An 18173-nucleotide genomic window follows, 5' to 3' on the forward strand; every position below is an offset into this window, starting at 1 on the left:
GGGGAAGACCCTCTATGAGATGGATTGATTAGGTGACTGGGGTAATCAGGATGGGTGTGTCAGAGGCAGTGGGGTTGGCGCAGGATAGGACAGGGTTTAGGGCTGTTGTGCATAGGGTCTCTATGAGTCACAAATGATTCGACAGCACATAACAACAACAACAGGGTGAGCCTGTTTGTTTTTCTAGCAGTCCATGGTATATTCAATATTCTTCTCCAACATCACAGCTCAAAGGCATCAATTCTCCTTCTAGCCTCCCTAGTCATTGTCTAGCTCTCTCAAACCTAGCAAGTGATTGCAAAGACTATGGCCTATATCAGGTGCACCTTAGTCTCCAGAGTGACACCATTGCTCTTCAGTACTTTGGAGAGGTCCCTAATAGCAAACTTTCCCATCACAATAAATCTTTTCATTTCCTGGGTGCTGGTACCAAGAGTGTTGACTGCAGAGCCAAGTGAACTAAAATAAAACTGTTAATAATCTCAATCTCTTCACCATCCATCCTGATGCTGCCAATTGGCCCAGTGGTAAGAATCTTTGTTTTCTTGATATTGAGCCTCAATCCATAATGAAGGCTGCAGTCCTTGACCTTCTCCAGCAAGTGCTTCAGGTCCTCCTCAGTTTCAGCAAGCAGGGTTGTATCATCTGTATAAGGCCAACTGTTGATGAATCTTCCTCCAGTCATGATCCCACACTTCTCTTCATACAGCCCAGCCTCCCAGAGAATCTGTTTTGTATACAGGTTGAAAAGGTATGGAGATAGGACACTTCCCTGGCATACACCCTTTCCAATTTTGAACCATTCAGTGTTTCCTTGCTCTGTTCTGACAACAGCCTCCTAGTCCAAGCACAGGTTTCACATTAACACGATCAAGTGTTCTGGGATTCCCCTTCTTCTCACAATCAGCCACAGTTTGTTGTGATCCGCACAGTCAAATGCCTTTGCATAATCAATGAAACAGAGATAGACATTCCTCTGGTACTCCCTGCTTTCCACCAAGATCTGTCTAACATGAGCTACAATATCCCTAGTACTATGATCCCTTCTAAACCCAGCCTTCTGGCACTTCTGGCAGTTCTCTGTTGATGTGATGTTCCAGTCATTTTTGGATAATCTTCAGCAGACTCTTGCTTGCATGTGATATCAATGATATTGTTTGATAATTTCCACACTTTGTTGGATCACCTTTCTTTGGAATGGGAACAAATATAGATCTCTTCCAGTCAGTTGGCCAAGTGGCTGTTCTCCAGATTTCTTAACACAACTTGATTAACACATGCGGGGAAGCATCTCTTAGTTAAAATAAGTCAATTGATATACCATCACAGCCAGGGAATGGCAGAGCTAGGATTCGCACCCAGATCTTATATCAGAGTCAGGATGCCTAGCCATTGAGCTTTGCTGCCTCAGAAGGGCAGACCTGTAGGGAGCTCTGGTGGCATAGTCTGTCGGGAGTTGTGCTGGTTACCTGGAGGCAACACTTCCATAGATGTTCTAATCCACCAGTGCTTCCACAGGAGAAAGATGAGTGGTCTCCTCCGGTCAAGTTTACACCCTCTGAAAACCTGCTGGAGGGTCAGCAATGAATCATTTCTGACTTGAAAGGAATGAATTTTTCTTTTGAATTTGAGTAAGTACATACACTGCCTGTCTCCCATTGACTAAATCACACCACTTCTTAGAAGCTCGGGTGTCAGCCTATGGTTCTATAGTATCTAATGCTCAGCCCTGACTTAAACTGACAAAATGGAATTCAATTTGGTACTATGATGTAAGAAACATATGATGGTGGCTGACTTAAAATCATATCAAAATAACATGAAAGTAATGACTTATTTACATAATGTCTGGCACTGAAAAGATGTTGGAAAAGTATTCTTTGAATGTGTGACTATGCCCTTCATGATCTTGGCAGTAGAGAATATTTCCCTGCTGACAACAGCAAATTTTAATTATGCATTCATGTAAAGAAAGGGACTAAGCTACAAAATTGATACTTTCTCCAGAAAGTTATTGTATCATCTAAATTCAAAGACTATTAGCAGTTTGGGATAAGAGACCTATAGTTAAGCTACAAAAATAGCAGAATTTGTTGCGTTTTAAAGTGAAAAGTAGCAGTTTAAAAATTCTCATCTATGTTTAAATTTGTATCATCTCTGCCCTTGGTAGATTTGTATTTAATAAAGCCAAAATATTAAAACATTTTGGATGTAAAGGAACAAAGGGTTAAGAAAGCCAGGTGTAATTTGTTAAAAATATTGGGTACGTAATCTAACTCCTAAATAGATCAAATAGATAGCTGGATAAATGGACTGAATATATTCTAAATATAATAATCTCTTTGATACAACTTTTAGTGTGACCACTGTGTATTATTGACTCACTGCTAGGTGACAAGCACTATGATAAGAGCTGAGTTTCTTGCTAATTTTTCAGGCAAATTTGACTCTTGCATTTTAGGTTTTTTCATTGTTATAGTCACAGAAATATCTATGAAATAGAAGAACCACAGAAATAATTTTATATATGTACTTCTTGTTGTTGTGTACCGTGGAGTCAGAACCGACCCATAGCTGACTCTCCAGCGGGTTTTCAGAGGCAGTTAATTGCATGGTAGGAGATTGCCATCTTTCTCCCATGGAGCAACTGGTGGCCTTGAACCTCGTGCCTTCAGGATTCCAGCGCAGCTTCTTGCCACTAGGCCACCATAGTCCCCTATATATGTGTATATACATTTTTACAGAAATCTTTTATACACCTACCTACGTTATACAGATGACACAACCCTGCTTGCTGCAACTGAGGAGGACCTGAAATGCTTGCTGCAGAGGGTCAAGGACTGCAGCCTTCATTATGGATTGAGGCTCAATGTCAAGAAGACAGATTCTCACCACTGGACCAATTGGCAGCATCAGGATGGATGGTGAAGAGATTGAGATTGTTAACAACTTTAGTCTGCTTGGCTCCATGGTCAACACTCTTGGCACTAATAGCCAGGAAATCAAAAAACGTATTTGCGATGGCAAAGTCAGCTGTTAGAGACCTCTCTAAAGTACTGAAGAGCAATAGTGTCACTCTGGAGACTAAGGTGCATCTGATACAGGCTATGGTCCTTACAATCACTTGTTATGCATCAGAGAGTTGGACAGTGACTAGGGAGGATAGAAGGAGAATTGATGCCTTTGAGCTGTGGTGCTGGAGAAGAGTATTGAATGTACCATGGACTGCTAGGAAAACAAACAGTTTCAGCCTGGAGAGGGTTAAACCAGGCTGCTCCTTGGAGGCAAGGATTCTGGGGCTTCGTCTGACATACTTTGGACATGTTATAAGGAGGGACAGGTCCTTGGAGAAGGACATCATGCTTGGTAGGGTAGAGGGACGGCGCAGTAGGGGAAGATCCTCTATGAGGTGGATTGATTCAGTGACTGGGGTAATCGGGATGGGTGTGTCAGAGGCAGTGCTATTGGCACAGGACAGAGCAGGGTTTAGGGCTGTTTTACATAGGTTCTGCCCACCCAAAGACAGGCAGTTGGTATCCATCAGTTGTTTTGAGGAACAAGGATCAGCAGTAACCTTTTGTGTGACCCACTGGGGGGTCAAGCGATAAGTCAGCTCCAATTAGATGACACATAATAACAATTGATATTTCTTTATGGAGAGAGAGGGAGGGAGAGAAGGGGGAACAGAGAAGAAAGAAACACACACAGAGCCCATGGTGGTGTAATGCATTTTGTGATAGGCTGCTAAATAAAACAGCAGTTTGAATACATTAAGCTGTTCTAGGGAGAAAAATAAGGTAGTGTCTATTTGTAAAGATTTATAGTCTTAGAAACTCCATGGAAGATGACTATGAGTCATAATTTACTTGCTAACAGTGGCTTTTGATTTTTGTTTGAAATATAAACTCTTACGTACGTAGTTTTCAAAATAAGATTTTCTGTTGTTTACTAAAAATAATCTCTAATGAAGATGTTCCACTTTTCTTTCATTCTGTTTTTCATCCGTGTGTCACACCACCCTCCTCCTCATTCACTCCTCCAAATCTCATCTCCGGTAAACAGAAAGGAGAAGCAGAATCAAGGGGGAGGGAGAGTAAGGTTTCAGAGAGCATTTTCTTGGTCATTCCTGTGGATGTCACTTCCATACCTCACCCCTTATTTTGCTGTTTTAAGGCTTCCTCACATTCAGTGAGCTCTGGTGGCTTAGTGGTAAGGAATTGCACTGCCAACCCAAAGGCAGGCGGTTCGAATCCACCAGCTGTGCTGTTGGGAGAGGGGTGGGCAGTTTCTTCTCATGAGATTTCCTGCCTCTGTAAACCTGCTGAAGGGTTAGCTATGAGTCTGTTCCATCTTGTTAGTACTTAGCAACAACAACATTTAATAAGGAAATATTTTTTTAACATGAAACTCTCAAACATTTATTGTCTTGATAAAATAAGATGAAGCTTAGAACTGGATCACTTGACCCTTTCTCTTCTTTTCTACTCCCTGCTCAAAGTGCTTGCATCTTTTGATAGCCAGTGTTCTTTTAGATCTGCAGTTTGGCTCAACACATTCAAGTCTTAACACATTCTTCTTTGTAGTTTATGCCACTTTCCCTGGGCATACAGAGAATCTTTGCCTTTCTTGTACTGTGTCACTTTGTGGGGTTGGTGCTTGCCACACTTTTTGCAGAAAATCCGGCACGTTTTGAAAACGTTTACCATGTTTGCAGGAGCCATATAAGCTCAAAAAGAAAGGGTCAGTAAGAAAACTTTTATCATATTTGATGCTTACAGAGCAAATTGGTTTTCCATTCAGCCATTCATACACATTTTGTTTTGTTACATTCATCTCATCATAATACCCATAAAATAGCAACACTTGTCCCACTTCCTCCTTGTATTTAGTGTTTCTGTTCAACCTTCTTTCCTATCACCTCCTGCCTTCTGAGCTGTATCCCTGGCAAATGTTGCTCTGTTGATCTTATATGGTTGCTTGTTCTAAGGAGTGCACCCTTACTTCCCTGATTTAAGTGTTTTCCTTAGAAGCTTGTCTGTTGTTCAGCTAAAAGTTGAACCTTTCAAGTGAGTAACCCTGGCCTTTTTTAAAAAAAAATAAAAAATTAAATTTTACTAAGTAAGGAAACATTTTTATCTCAACAACAAAACAAAATAAATTTTGAAAAGAAAGAAAACATTTTTTTGCGAGCTTCTTAATGACCACAAGTAATTTGTCTTGACTACCACTACCGACCACTATGAAAGGGATTTAGTAAAAGATCCTGGATGGAGTGGGACAAAAATATTGGAACAAAACAGGAATAAAAAGACCAAGCTTTCAGGTCTGATAAATACTAATGGAATCTCTGAGACTTGTATAACCCTTTAAGACTTAATCCTTTAGTCATTCTTTAACTCTGTGGCTCAACTTTGAACCAAACAATAGGCAGGCCTATAAGGTGAACAGTACACCACAGAAGTGCACACTCCCTGGAACATCCAGCCACACCAGACCAAAAGAACAACATTTGCTCAGGGACAAAGGTTAGAAAGTAGAAGGAGATAGAAGAGAATGAATAGACCTAGTAATAAATAATGAGAGAAGATTTTGGGATATTATGGAGATTGCAGCTAGTGCCTTGAAACAAAATGTATATGAATTGTTTAATGAAAAACCAGTTTGCTCTGTATATTTTTCACACAGATCACAAAATCTCTGTGTGTGCTGCATGTATGTGTGTGAGAGAAAGAATGTTGTATAGTTGAGATACCTTTCAGGCTTATAAAAGCCAGCAGTTTCATTTGAAAAGCAGTGTTTTATACTGAAAAGAGCTATAGGCTTGCTGTCGAAGACCTAGGTCTTTGTCCTGTGACATCAGCAGTAAATTCCCTGGGGTTTAGTTCCCTTAGAGGTAATTGTTGTGTGGCTTGTTGGGAAAATCGGTTCATACTCATCTGAAAGCAGTCATCACACCACACAATTGTGAAGAAAACCATGAAGAGTAAAGCTTGTTTGGGTTTATGCTTGGTTGACATCATGTTGTCCAGCCCAGTTAGAAAGAACCCTTTCTACATTTTCAAAATTGATTGAGTGGCCCCCAAGTGGTAGAGATTGTCAAACTATGATTTTGGCTTAATGACTCATTGCTAATGAAAATTTTAAATCAACATTAAAACAAAGATCTATAAGAGAGTTGGTGAGGTGGATATTTTTAAAATAATCTAAAGCTCAAAACCAGATTTAACAAGTACTTCAGGATTATAAAAGGAGATCATCAGCTATATGTGTAAAAGATAGTGTTTAGGCAGAGCAATAAACTGTGTCTCTAGTTAAAAAAAAAAAAAGAGAGTGTTGTCCCATTTTACAGACAAACAAATGGAGCTCAAAGAGTTTGAGCAACTTTACAAAGATTACTCAGCTTATGTCACAGTCAGGGTTTGAATTTAAATCATCTGTATTCATACTCAGTTCACCCTATCTCAGCTGTGTTTACATAACCACACCCATTGTTGTTGCTGTTGATAGATGTTGATAGAACTTGTGCACACTGAAGACCAAGGAAGGGAAAGAACCTCTTATGTAAAAAATGGCAACCATAAAAATCAAGAGTTTAAGAGCAAAAGAACTGGATAGTTCCTTGCTACCACCACTGAACAGGGAGCTCCTGTGGCCCAGTGGTAAGGAATTGCACTGCCAACTCAAAGGCAGGCGTTTTGAAGCTATCACCAGCTCTGCAGAAGAAAAAATGGGCCACCTTCTGTGCAATTGACTGACCGCTCCTAAAAGCCCACTAAAGCTGTGAGTCAGTTCCCACTTGACAGTATATATCAACCACTGCTGACTACTTTCTTTTTTTTTTATGGTGAGAAAAATTTATTACATTTAGAATTAGCCCGCTGGACTCAGTTTAGATGATCCCAATTTTGTTGGCAACATCCAAAGCATCATAATCAGGAGCAAGTCGAACATAGGCCTTCTTCTCTCCATCAGGCCTAATCAAAGTGTTGACCTTAGCCACATCAATGTCATAGAGCTTCTTTACAGCTTGTTTAATTTGGTGCTTATTGGCCTTGACATCCACAATGAACACAAGTGTGTTATCATCTACCATCTTCATAGCTGACTCAGTGGTCAGGGGAAATTTGATGATGGCATAGTGGTCAAGCTTGTTTCTCCTGGGGGCGCTCTTCCGGGGGTATTTGGGCTGCCGTCGGAGTCTCAGCGTCTTAGGCTGCCGGAACGTGGGTGACGTGCGGATCTTCTTTTTTTTTTGGCTGTGGACGCCCTTCAGGACTGCCTTCTTGGCCTTCAATGCCTTTGCTTTGGCTTCAGTTTTGGGAGGGGCAGGGGCTTCCTTCTTCGCTTTCGGCGCCATCTTCATAGAAAGGTTGACTACTTTCTAAGGGAGAGAACTTGAGTGGGGGATGGGGCTGGGTGAGAAATGTGGAATAAAACTTAGAAATATACAAAAGAAATAGATGAAACCCCTGAGACTATAACCTTTCACCTCTTGAACCTGGAACAAAACTCACCCTGATCTGGGAGGTTCTGACTCTTTAGAATAATGACCCTTCTAAGATCAAGAGTTCAGCATTTGCCTAAGGCTACAGCCCAGAAGGCAGGAAGGGCTAGGGTAGAAGGTTAATGGAAATGAGAATTACTGAAGGACTTGGGAAGAGTGAGATTATCTTTTAAATATTGTTATTAAAATTCTAACACAAAAAGTATATGAATGGTTGAATGAAAACCACATTTTCGTTGTAACCTTTCTCTTAAACAAGAGTTTTAAAACAAATTAAGAAATGAAGAGTTTTTTAGCACTATCTAATAGAAATAGTGGTGAGGAGTTGCACTGCCAGCCCCGAATCAGGCAGTTTGGATCTACCCACTGCTCTGTGGGAGAATGATGGCCTGTCTCCTCCTGTACTATTTACAGCCTCTGAAAACCTGTTGAAGGGTCAGCTATGAATCAATTCTGACTCTCTGGCACCTAATAAAAACAGTCCAATAGAAGGGGACTCTGGGGGCCTTAGTCTGTATTGAGTTTCACTGCTGACCCAAAAACTGAACTTCTCTAGCAGTTCAAATCCCCTGGAAACTAATCTTCTGCCATTAGGGTTTATAGCCTTGGAAGCCAAGCGGAGGGTCCCTGTAAGTCTCAACCAATTCAGCAGCAATGAGTGTGATCCAGTAAAAATAAGAGTGTGAACCACATGTGTCAGTTTCAGTTTCCTAGTAGCTATATTAAAAATACAAAAATGAATCAGAAGTAAGTAGGTAGATGACAGTCTTTTAAACAAATGGTGTTGGCAAATCGGAAAACCATCTGTTGAAAACTTAAGCAAGACCTACACCTCAAACCATACACAAAAACCAACTCAAGGTGGGTCAAGGACCTGGGAGTAAAACCAAAGACTATATAAACTACATTAGATAAAAGCTTGGAAGAACTCTAGAAGCCCAAATCCATGGTATAAATAGTCTTAAAAACCTACAACCAGGAGAGAACGAAATAGATGAATGGGACCTTCTAATAATCAAATCCATAGGAACATCAAAAAACTTCTCCAGAAGGATAAAAAAGGAAAGCCACAGACTGAGGAAAAAAATATTTGGTAATGATATATCTGATAAGCGACTCATATCTAAAATTTATTGAATACTTGAAGACCTCAATAAGAAAAAGGTAAACAACCCAATCACAAAATGGGCACAGGATATGAATAGACACTTCACCAAAGAAGATACTCAGATGGTAAACAAACACATGAAGAAATGTTCAAAAGCCCTATCTATCAGAGAGATGCAAATCAAAACAGCTATATCATCTCACAAATCATCAGCAACAATAACAAAGTTCAACAGAGCAGCAAACAGTAAATGCTGGCGAGGTTGTGGAGAGATTGGAACCCTTATTACTGCTGGTAGGAGTGTAAAATGGTGTAGCCACTATGGAAGAGAGTTTGGTGCTTTCTCAAAAAATTAGAAATAACCATTTGACCAAGTAATGCCACTACTGGGAATATACCCTAAATAAACCATAACTGCCATCCAGACAGATGTATGTATACCCATGTTTATTGCTCTGTTACTTAAAATAGAAAGAGATGGAAGCAACCCAAGTACCCATCAATAAATGAATGGATAGTAAAACTATGATATATTAATACAGTGCTATACTACGCAGCACTGGGGCAAAATAAAGTCATAAAATGTCACACAACAAGGGGGCCCTGCAGGACATTATGCTGAGTGAAATATCCTTCTTTTCATAGGTGGTCTTTGAAATCCAGTGTGTGTGGTACATTTGACAGCACATCTCTGTTCAGAAGAGCCACTTCCCAGGGACTCAGTGATAACCCATTATCATACGCATCTCACATAATTTGGTCATATTGTCAGGAAGGACCAGTCTTTGGAAAAAAGACATCATACTGGGAAAAGTAGAGGGACAATGAAAGAGGAAACAACCTACAATGACTTTAAGTGACACAGTGATTACAGCAGTGGGCTGAGGCATGGCAGAGAGCATGGGGAGGGCAGGGCTTCGATCTGCTGGTTTTAGGTTTACCATGAATCATAGTCAACTCAGTGACATCTAACACCACCACCACCTGTGGCTGGAAGCTACCATATGGAGAGTGTAGGTTTAAGAGGTGAGTGAGCACTTTCATACAGTCCTATAAAGTACATAGAACAAACTCTAATTATTTATATATTATTTAAGAAATCTCCGAAATAACTCAACAGCAACTAACACCAAGAAGTCTTTGTTTTACTCGTGTGTACATCCCAAGCACATGTAATAGATGCTCAAATATTTACTGAATTGGAGTAAACTTGGGCCTACAGCCTGGGGTAATACTTGGCTGGATTTCCCTGGTTTTTGTTCAGAGTAAGAAAAGTATTTCCTGCTGTTTAAAAAGAAGTTGGCAAGACCATGGCTACTTGCCCAGGGGCCCTGCAACTTTTTTGTTAAAGCCCAATCACTCTGATGTTTTCTTATGCTAATAAAGTAAATCCCAAAGGTTGTTATGTCCATAAGAAAAGGCCTGATACACCCTTTCTGGTGCTGCAATTAAGATGCATCTATTAGATTTTAATTAAAGACCTCACACTGAATAAACATGCTTTAATTTACATGGAGTATAGCCCTGTCTGTACCAAGTATTGAGTTTTCTTGGCAGTTCCAGCAATTGCCTGACTAATAACCAGATTATTACTCTGTTCAGTGATTCTCAAATGAGAGTCATTTTGCCACACACTCCCATCCTATCCCCCTTGGATGATTTTTGTCAGTAATGGAGACATTTGTTTGTCATGAGTAGGAGGGCTGCACTGGCCTTTAGGGAGTAAAGGCCAGGGATACTGCTAAGCAGCTGCTATATACAGGCCAGCTCCCACAGCAAAGAATCAAACCAAACAAAACACATTTGGTCCAATCATTAGAGATCCTGTAGCACAGAGTGGAACTGCGCCATGGGGTTTCCAAGGCTGTAAATCTGTTCAGAAGCCGACTGGCACATCTTCCTCCTCTTAGACATCTGGTGGGTTGGACTCACCACCTTTCAGGTTAGAAGCCAAGTTAACCACTGTGTCATCAGGGCCCCTTCCAACAAAGACTGTGTTATTACCTGACCCAAAATGTCAACAGTGTCAAAGCTGGAAACTGTTCTAGTCACAGAAAGGGTTCCTCCTCATCTCCCTCCTCCCACACTTCCTTTATTACAACAATTAAAATAGTTCCCAAGTTCCTGGTCACACTCCCTAAAAGATATTGCTACAAACAGTTTGGGGTTTTTTTTTAATTCATCTATTTGTTTTCTTTTTTATTTTAATTAAAGTGATTGTCAGTCCTGGCTGCACATGAGTCACTTGCCTCAGAGATTTTGTTAATTCAGCCGCGAGTGGGAGTAGGGTGCAGCCTTGATGTATTTTTATTTTTTTAATTTTTTGTGTGCCTAGTTTATTTACAAAATTCAAATACATTGTTTTCAAGAACAGAGTCTTCCAATTTCCTTCATCCCCTCCCCATCAAATTGTACAACTCCATCATGGTATGTTTTTAAAAGCACCTTAGTCCATCCTAGTGCCAGCCAGGGTGGAAAATCACTGTACTGCACTTTTTCCCCCCCGTTCAATAAGTTTTGACTCTCCATGATAAAAGATGAGGACAGTTCTATACTCCCTCTGCCCTTCTTCCTATTCTGAATTCCAGATGTACTTATTCTGATATTTTTACATTATGTTTGGTACGTTTCATGTGATTTCCCATTTATAGATAAGTTGATTCTAAATAATTCAACACCTATTGCTAGTATTAAAATTATATGGTTATTTGAATCTATAAGCTCTGTTCTCACAAGCCTTATAATCTTGTAATTAATGCCAGTAAGAGGCTTGTTCCTCCTCCTGCCTTGTTTTCTTTTTGCTTGAAATTCTGAAATTTCATTTGTGTATGTCCACGTGTAAATCTTTTTCATTCGTTCTATTGAGCATTTCATCAAAACCTGCAGCTCCTGGAAGTTTTTCGCTACTAATTATCCAAACATTTCTTCCCTTCTTTTGCCTTGTCACCTTCCTTTCTAAAACACCTATTGTTCTCATGTGTCATCAAGTCAGCTCATAGCAAACCTGTGAACAGGTCTGAACCTTACCCTGTCCTGCATTAGCCTCATGATACCTGATAAGCTCCACTCCCCTTGTGACAGTCACTGAATCATCCATTTCGTTGGGAGTCTTCATCTCTTCTTCAGAGCCTCTCTACCTTTCTCAGTATGATGTCTTTGTTTAAAGACAAAGTTTCATTGTTCTTGCTTCCATGGAGCACGCTGACTGTGCTTTCTCCAAGACATACTTGTTTGTTCTTTTGACAGTCCGTGGGCTAGTCAGTACTCTTCTCCAGTACAACTCAAAGGCATTGATTCTTCTTCTACCCCTCAAAGGCATTGATTCTTCTTCTGTCATCCTTATTCACTGTCTAACTTTCAGATGCATAGGAAGCAATTGAAAATGCCATGGCTTGCATCAGACACACTTCAGTCTTTAAACTTACTTCATTGGTCTTTATCACTTCAGAGAAGCTCTTGACAGCAGATTTCCCCAATGCAGTGCATCTTTTTATTTCTTAACTGCTGCTATCATACTGTTGATTGTGCATCCAAGTAAAATAAAACCATTTACGTCAGTCTTTCTTCCATCTATCATGTTGTTGCCTTTTGGTCCAGTGATGAGGAGTTTTGTTTTCTTAATATTGAGATATAATCCATTTGGAAGGCTGCAGTTTTTGATCTTCTGCAGCAAGTGTTTCAAATCCTCTTCACTATCAGCTAGCAAGATTATATCATCTACATAATGCAGGTTGTTGATGAGTCTTCCTTTAATCTTGATGCTACAGTATTCTTCATTTAGTCCAGCCTCTAATTATTTGCCCAGCATACAAATTAAATAGGTATGGAGAAAGGATATAACCTTGAAGCACACCTTTTTTTATTTTCAGCAATGCAATGTTACCTTATTCTGTTCAGACCACAGCTTCTTGGTCTAGGTATAGTTTATACATGAGCATGGTTAAGTGGTCTAGTATTCCCATTCTTCTCAATGGTAGCCATACCTTATTATGATCTACATAGTCAGATGCCTTTACATAGTCAATAAAGCACATGTAAACATCTTTCTGATATTCTCCAATGTCACCCAAGATCTTGACATCAGTAATGAAATTGCTGGCAGTTCCCGGTGCATGAACTGCTTCATTTTTAAATAATATTCTGCAAAAGTTTTACTTACATGTGATATTAAGCATATTATTTGATATTTTCCATACTCTCTTGGACCTTTTATTGGGAATGGGAACAAATATAGCAGCTGTCTTCCATATCTGTTGTCAGAGAGCGGTGAACATGTCCAGGGTTGCATCTGTTTTCCTGAGACACCTCCACTGATAGTCCATCATTTCTTGGGGGTTTGTTTTTTACCAGTGCCTTCAGTGCATCTTACACTTCTTTCTTCAGTACTGTTGGCTCTTGATCATATGCTATTTCTTGAAATGGTTCCATGAATAGATATGGAGAAAAAGATATAACCCAGATGCAACATATAAGCAATTAATTTGACTCTTCATAGTAATTTTTATTTCTTCTGTGAGTACAAAATAGTAGATCTAAAAATATTTATGTAGACAGAAAATTATGCCTTCACTTTTTATTGAAAATAAGAATTTCCTTTTCACATCTGTTTTTTCCCCCTGGATAATCTCTACTACCCTGCCTTGCTAATGCAGATTGTTTTGTATGGTCAAGCTGACATTTCTCTTTTATGATATTATAGTTGTTGTGTACCATCCAGTGGGAGTCAACATATAGCTGACCCTCCAGCAGGTTTCTTGGCAGTAAATTGCATGGGAGGAGATTGCCCATCTTTGTCCTGTGGAGCAGCTGGTGGATTCGAACTGTTTGCTTTTACATTAGCAGCACAATAACTTAACCACTAAGCCACCTGACAATTCTTTTTCTTTATTTTCCTTTACCACCCTCCCCTTTTATTGTGATTTGAGAGAGAGGTCATGGAGAAAATTGGTTTTCCATTCAGCACATGAGGCTTCTGACACTGATTCTTCCCCCACTTTGTACAAGCACTCTTTGCATTTCCTCCTATGTTTCCTGTTTACATGCATCTTTTTTCCTGTCCTACACAGCTTCAGTTTGTTCAGCTCCACGGTCAACACTCTTGGCACCAGCAGCCAGGAAATTAAAAAAACGTAATGCGATGGGAAAGTCTGCTGTTAGGGTCCTCTCTAAAGTACTCAAGAGCAATGGTGTCTCTCTGGAGACTAAGGTCTGCCTGATACAGGCCATGGTTTTTTGCAATCACTTGTTATGCATCAGAGAGTTGGACAATGACTAGGGAGGATAGAAGGAGAATTGATGCCTTTGAGCTGTGGTGCTGGAGAAGAGTATTGAGTGTACCATGGACTGCCAAGAAAACAAACAGATTCATCATAGAGAGGATTAAACCAGGCTGCTCCTTGGAGGCAAGGATTCTGGGGCTTCGCCTGACACACTTTGGACATGTTGTAAGGAGAGACAGGTCCTTGGAGAGGGACATCATGCTTGGTAGGGAAGAGGAACAGCACAGGAGAGGAAGACCCTCTATGAGGTGGATTGATTCAGTGACTGGGGTAATTGGGATGGGTGTGTCAGAGGCAATGCAATTGGCTTAGGATAGAGCAGGGTTTAGGGCTGTTGTACATAGGGTCGCTATGAGTCGCAAACGACTGACGGCACATAACAGCAACAAACAACAACAACAACCCTGCTTTCCAGGCTTTATCCCTGGGCTTTATTCTCTGGTTTACTGACTACTTTATAGGCCTATTTATTGTTTTCATTAGGGCGCTCTGGTTGTCTAGTGGGTAAGGAGTTGCTCTGTGGTTCAAATCCATTGGTGGCTCCAAGGGAGAAAGGCGGGCTTAATCTTCTGTATGATTTGAAGCCTCTGAGAAATCACCTAGAGAATCAGCTTTGAGTCTCATTCTAACTCAATGACAATGACTTTTATTGTTTAGCTGGAATTAAGCTACAAAGGTGATTTCAGTTCCAAACTTAGAAGATAACTAAGGGCCGTAATCCCAGGATTCTGTCAGTTTCTCTCAGACCAGATAACTTTTCCCCTATTTGTTGTTTATGCCACATTATTCTTTCTCTTTTATCAAGGATCTTCCATTCAAACCCCTTTTAAAGCAGCCAGTGTTGGTAGCCAGACACCATCTCACTTTTCTGGTCTCAAGCTAATGAAGTTCATATGGCCCACTAGTCCTTTGGTCTGATAGTCTTGTATTTTCTTTAGTCTTCTTTGCTCCAATTGAGAGAGACCAATAGTTGCCTCCCTGATGGCAGCTTGTAGACTTTTGAGATTACAGTTGCTCCAAAAAAGTAGGATGTAGAGCACTGTCTTTGTAGACTAGGTATGTCCATTAACTTTGATGTCCCCTATGATATGGTCATAATAGTATTTCTTTCCTTTTTAAAAAATAATAATATTTCTTTTTTATTCTTGTAAAAAATTATTATTTGAATGAAACTTTACAATGTAAATTAATTTTCTGTTAAACTACTCATATACTTTTTATTTTAAAACATTAAATACAATGCTGATGATATAATTGCACTTTTCTCATTTCCTCCCTGTAATTATCCTTCCCATTAATCCTATTTTATCCCTTCTTGTTTTCTGGGCCTTATCCTTGAGCAAATTTTCCTCTTTTGACTTTATAACAAATTTATTGCCAGTGAGTGATTTCCAACTCATAGTGACCTTCCATTGCATTTCTAAGGCTGTAAACCTTATGAGACTGCCCATCTTTCTCTCTTGCAGCAGCTGGAGGATTTGAACTCCCAACCTTTCAGTTAGAAACCTGACACTAGGACTGATTCTAAGGTGTCAGTGCCTCCTGAATGTCACTGATCACTTTATAGACCTGTCTATTGTTTGGCTTAAAGTTGAGCTATGGGGATGTAAGAACTTTTCTTAATTTTTCCCTGTTTACTGTTCTGTGTACGTGGATTAATTTAAAGTACATACAGATAAATTACAAAAGTAAACTCACATGCTTAGCCATCTCTTTCATTGCAACTCATCTCGACCCTCTAGGACAGGACAGAGTGGAATTACCCCAGTTTCTGAGGCTGTAAATCTTTATGGAAGTATATTGCCTTCTCTTTTCTCAGAGAAACAACTCTTGTGTTTAAACTCTAGACCTTTTGGGATTGCAGTGCAGCATCTTGCCATTAGCCCACCAGAGCTCCCCAAACTCCAGACCTTTTGGTTAGCATCTGAGAGCTTTAGCCATCATCTGCCAAACCTCTGTGGTTGCCAGGTAACTCTTGGTCACCCAGTCATACTTGTGGATGGAAGATAATGTTAATTTGTATGAAGCACTATCATTTTCTCTACAGTTGTATAGTTCCGTTTCACCAGCAGACCTCTCCTTTAAGGAGTTGCCTTTATTTTTTCCATTTGTCACCATGTAATAGTCTCCACATTTTATTTATTATTGATATTATTGATGTAGTGAGTCATACTTGACTGACAGTGCCTAACAACCACTAACAAAAGTGTTTGTCTATCCATTCATTCACTCAAAAAAGATTCATTGAACCTGACTTGTATACCAGTAGTGTTGTTGTTGTTGTTATGGGCTGACTATTTAGAACCAACTCATAGCTTATCCTTTAGTGGGTTTTCAGAGGCTGTAAATCATGTGGGAGGAGATTGCACTATCATTCATATATACACAAAAACAGCTGAATGCAAAGAGGAAGAAATTCCAACCTGTGCTAAAGGAATATGCAAAAAATAAGGACTAGGAGTTGATGGACTATCGACTGACATATTTCAACAAACAGATGCATCCCTGGATGTTCTCACAAGGTTGGGCCGAGAAATCTGGAGGACAGCCACCCAGACAACTGAGTGGAAGTGATCCATATATATTCCCATTCCCAAAAAAGATGATCCAACAGAATGTGTACATTATCAAACAATATCAATAATATCACACACAAGCAAAATCCTGCTTAAGATTATAAATAAATGAGTGGAACAGTACTTTAACAGAAAACTGCCAGAAATACAAGCTGAGTTTAGAAGAGACCATGGCCCCTGGGGATATCATTGCTTGCTGATATCAAATGGATCTTGGCTAAAAGCAGAGTACTAAAATTATGTCTGTTTGCATTTTATCAGCCATGCAAAGGCATTTGATTGTATAGATCACAATAAATTGGAGCTAACATTGAGAAGAATGGAAATCCCAGAATACTTGATTGTGTTTACCTAGACCAAGAAGCTGTTCTCTAAACAGAACAAAGAAACACTGCATCATTCAAAATCAAGAAGTATGTCAGGCATGCATCCTTTCTCTATACCTTTTCAATTTATATGCTGAACAAATCATTTGGGAGAGTGGACTTTATGAAGAAGAATGTGGCATCAGGATTGGAGGAAGATTCATCAACAACCTATGTTATATGCAGATGACACAAGCTTACTAGTTGAAACTGTGGAGGACTTGAAGCACTTGCTGCAGATCAAGTACTGCAGCCTTCAATATGGATTGCATCTCAACATCAAGAAAACAAAAATCCTTACCACTGGGCCAATAAGCAGCAGCATGATAGATGGAGGAAAGATTTAAGTTAATTCTTTAATCTTGCTTGGATCCATAATCAACACTCTTGGCACCAGCAGTCAGGAAATCACAAGGTGAGTCATTGGGAAAATCTGTTGTCAAGGACCTCTCCAGAGTGCTAAAGAACAATGATGTCAATCTAAAGACTAAGATATGCCTTATCCAGCACTGAGTCTTCTCAGTTGCTTGCTATATATCTGAGAGCTGGAGACTTAAGGGTGATGAAGAAGAAACAAGGCCTTTGAGCTGTATGTAGTGCTGAAGAAGAATATTGAACATACCATGGACCATCAAGAGAACAAATAGGTCTGTCCTGGGAGAGGGTGAAACCAGATTGTTCTTTGAGGCAAAAATTTTAAAACTACATTTCACATATTTTAGGTTTATTGTCAGAAGGGGCCAGTCCTCAGAGAAGAACAACATGCTTGGAAGGGTAGAAGTTCAGTGCAAGAGAAGAAGACCCAGGATGAGATATACTGAGTAACTGTGGCAATGGGGTTAGATGTGTTGGAGATGATGAAGTTGGCTTAGGATAGGGCAAGGTTCAGAGCCATTTTTCCTAGGGTTGCTCTATGTTTAGTTGACTCACTGGAGCATAACAACAAGGCTAACCTGCTTGTCTTCCCCCCACCTTCCACCCCCGTTGTTATTGTTGCTATGTTTGAGTCTGAATTGACTCATTTTAACTTCAATCTGCTTTTCAGAGGCTGTAAATCACACAGAAGGAGATGGTTTATCTTTGTCACTCAGAGCCACTGCTGGATTTGAACTGCCTGCCCTTGTGTTTGCAGCACTTCTCCTTACCCATTAAACCATGAGAGCTCCCTTCCTTCTCAGTATTCATTGTTGCTCTACATCTAGAAATTCAGCCATTGAAACTGCCCTGGAGTGCAGTTTACCCTAACATCTTTTAGGGGCTTCATGATTTAGAATCAACTCAACGGCAGTTGATTTGGAGCCCATGGTTTGTCCAAACAATTAATGTAGTTGGTGGATAACT

General features: G+C 39.9%; 1 protein-coding gene across 2 annotated transcripts in view; it reads left to right on the top strand.

Annotated features, from left to right (window-relative positions):
* Positions 1-18173, top strand: part of TMOD2 (tropomodulin 2 (neuronal)) — a 90408-nt gene that overhangs the window by 63364 nt on the left and 8871 nt on the right. The window lies entirely within an intron of this gene.

This window comes from Elephantulus edwardii, unplaced genomic scaffold (genome assembly GCF_000299155.1).
Source record: "Elephantulus edwardii isolate Elephantulus edwardi_28Jun2011 unplaced genomic scaffold, EleEdw1.0 scaffold00164, whole genome shotgun sequence".
Lineage (NCBI taxonomy): Eukaryota > Metazoa > Chordata > Mammalia > Macroscelidea > Macroscelididae > Elephantulus > Elephantulus edwardii.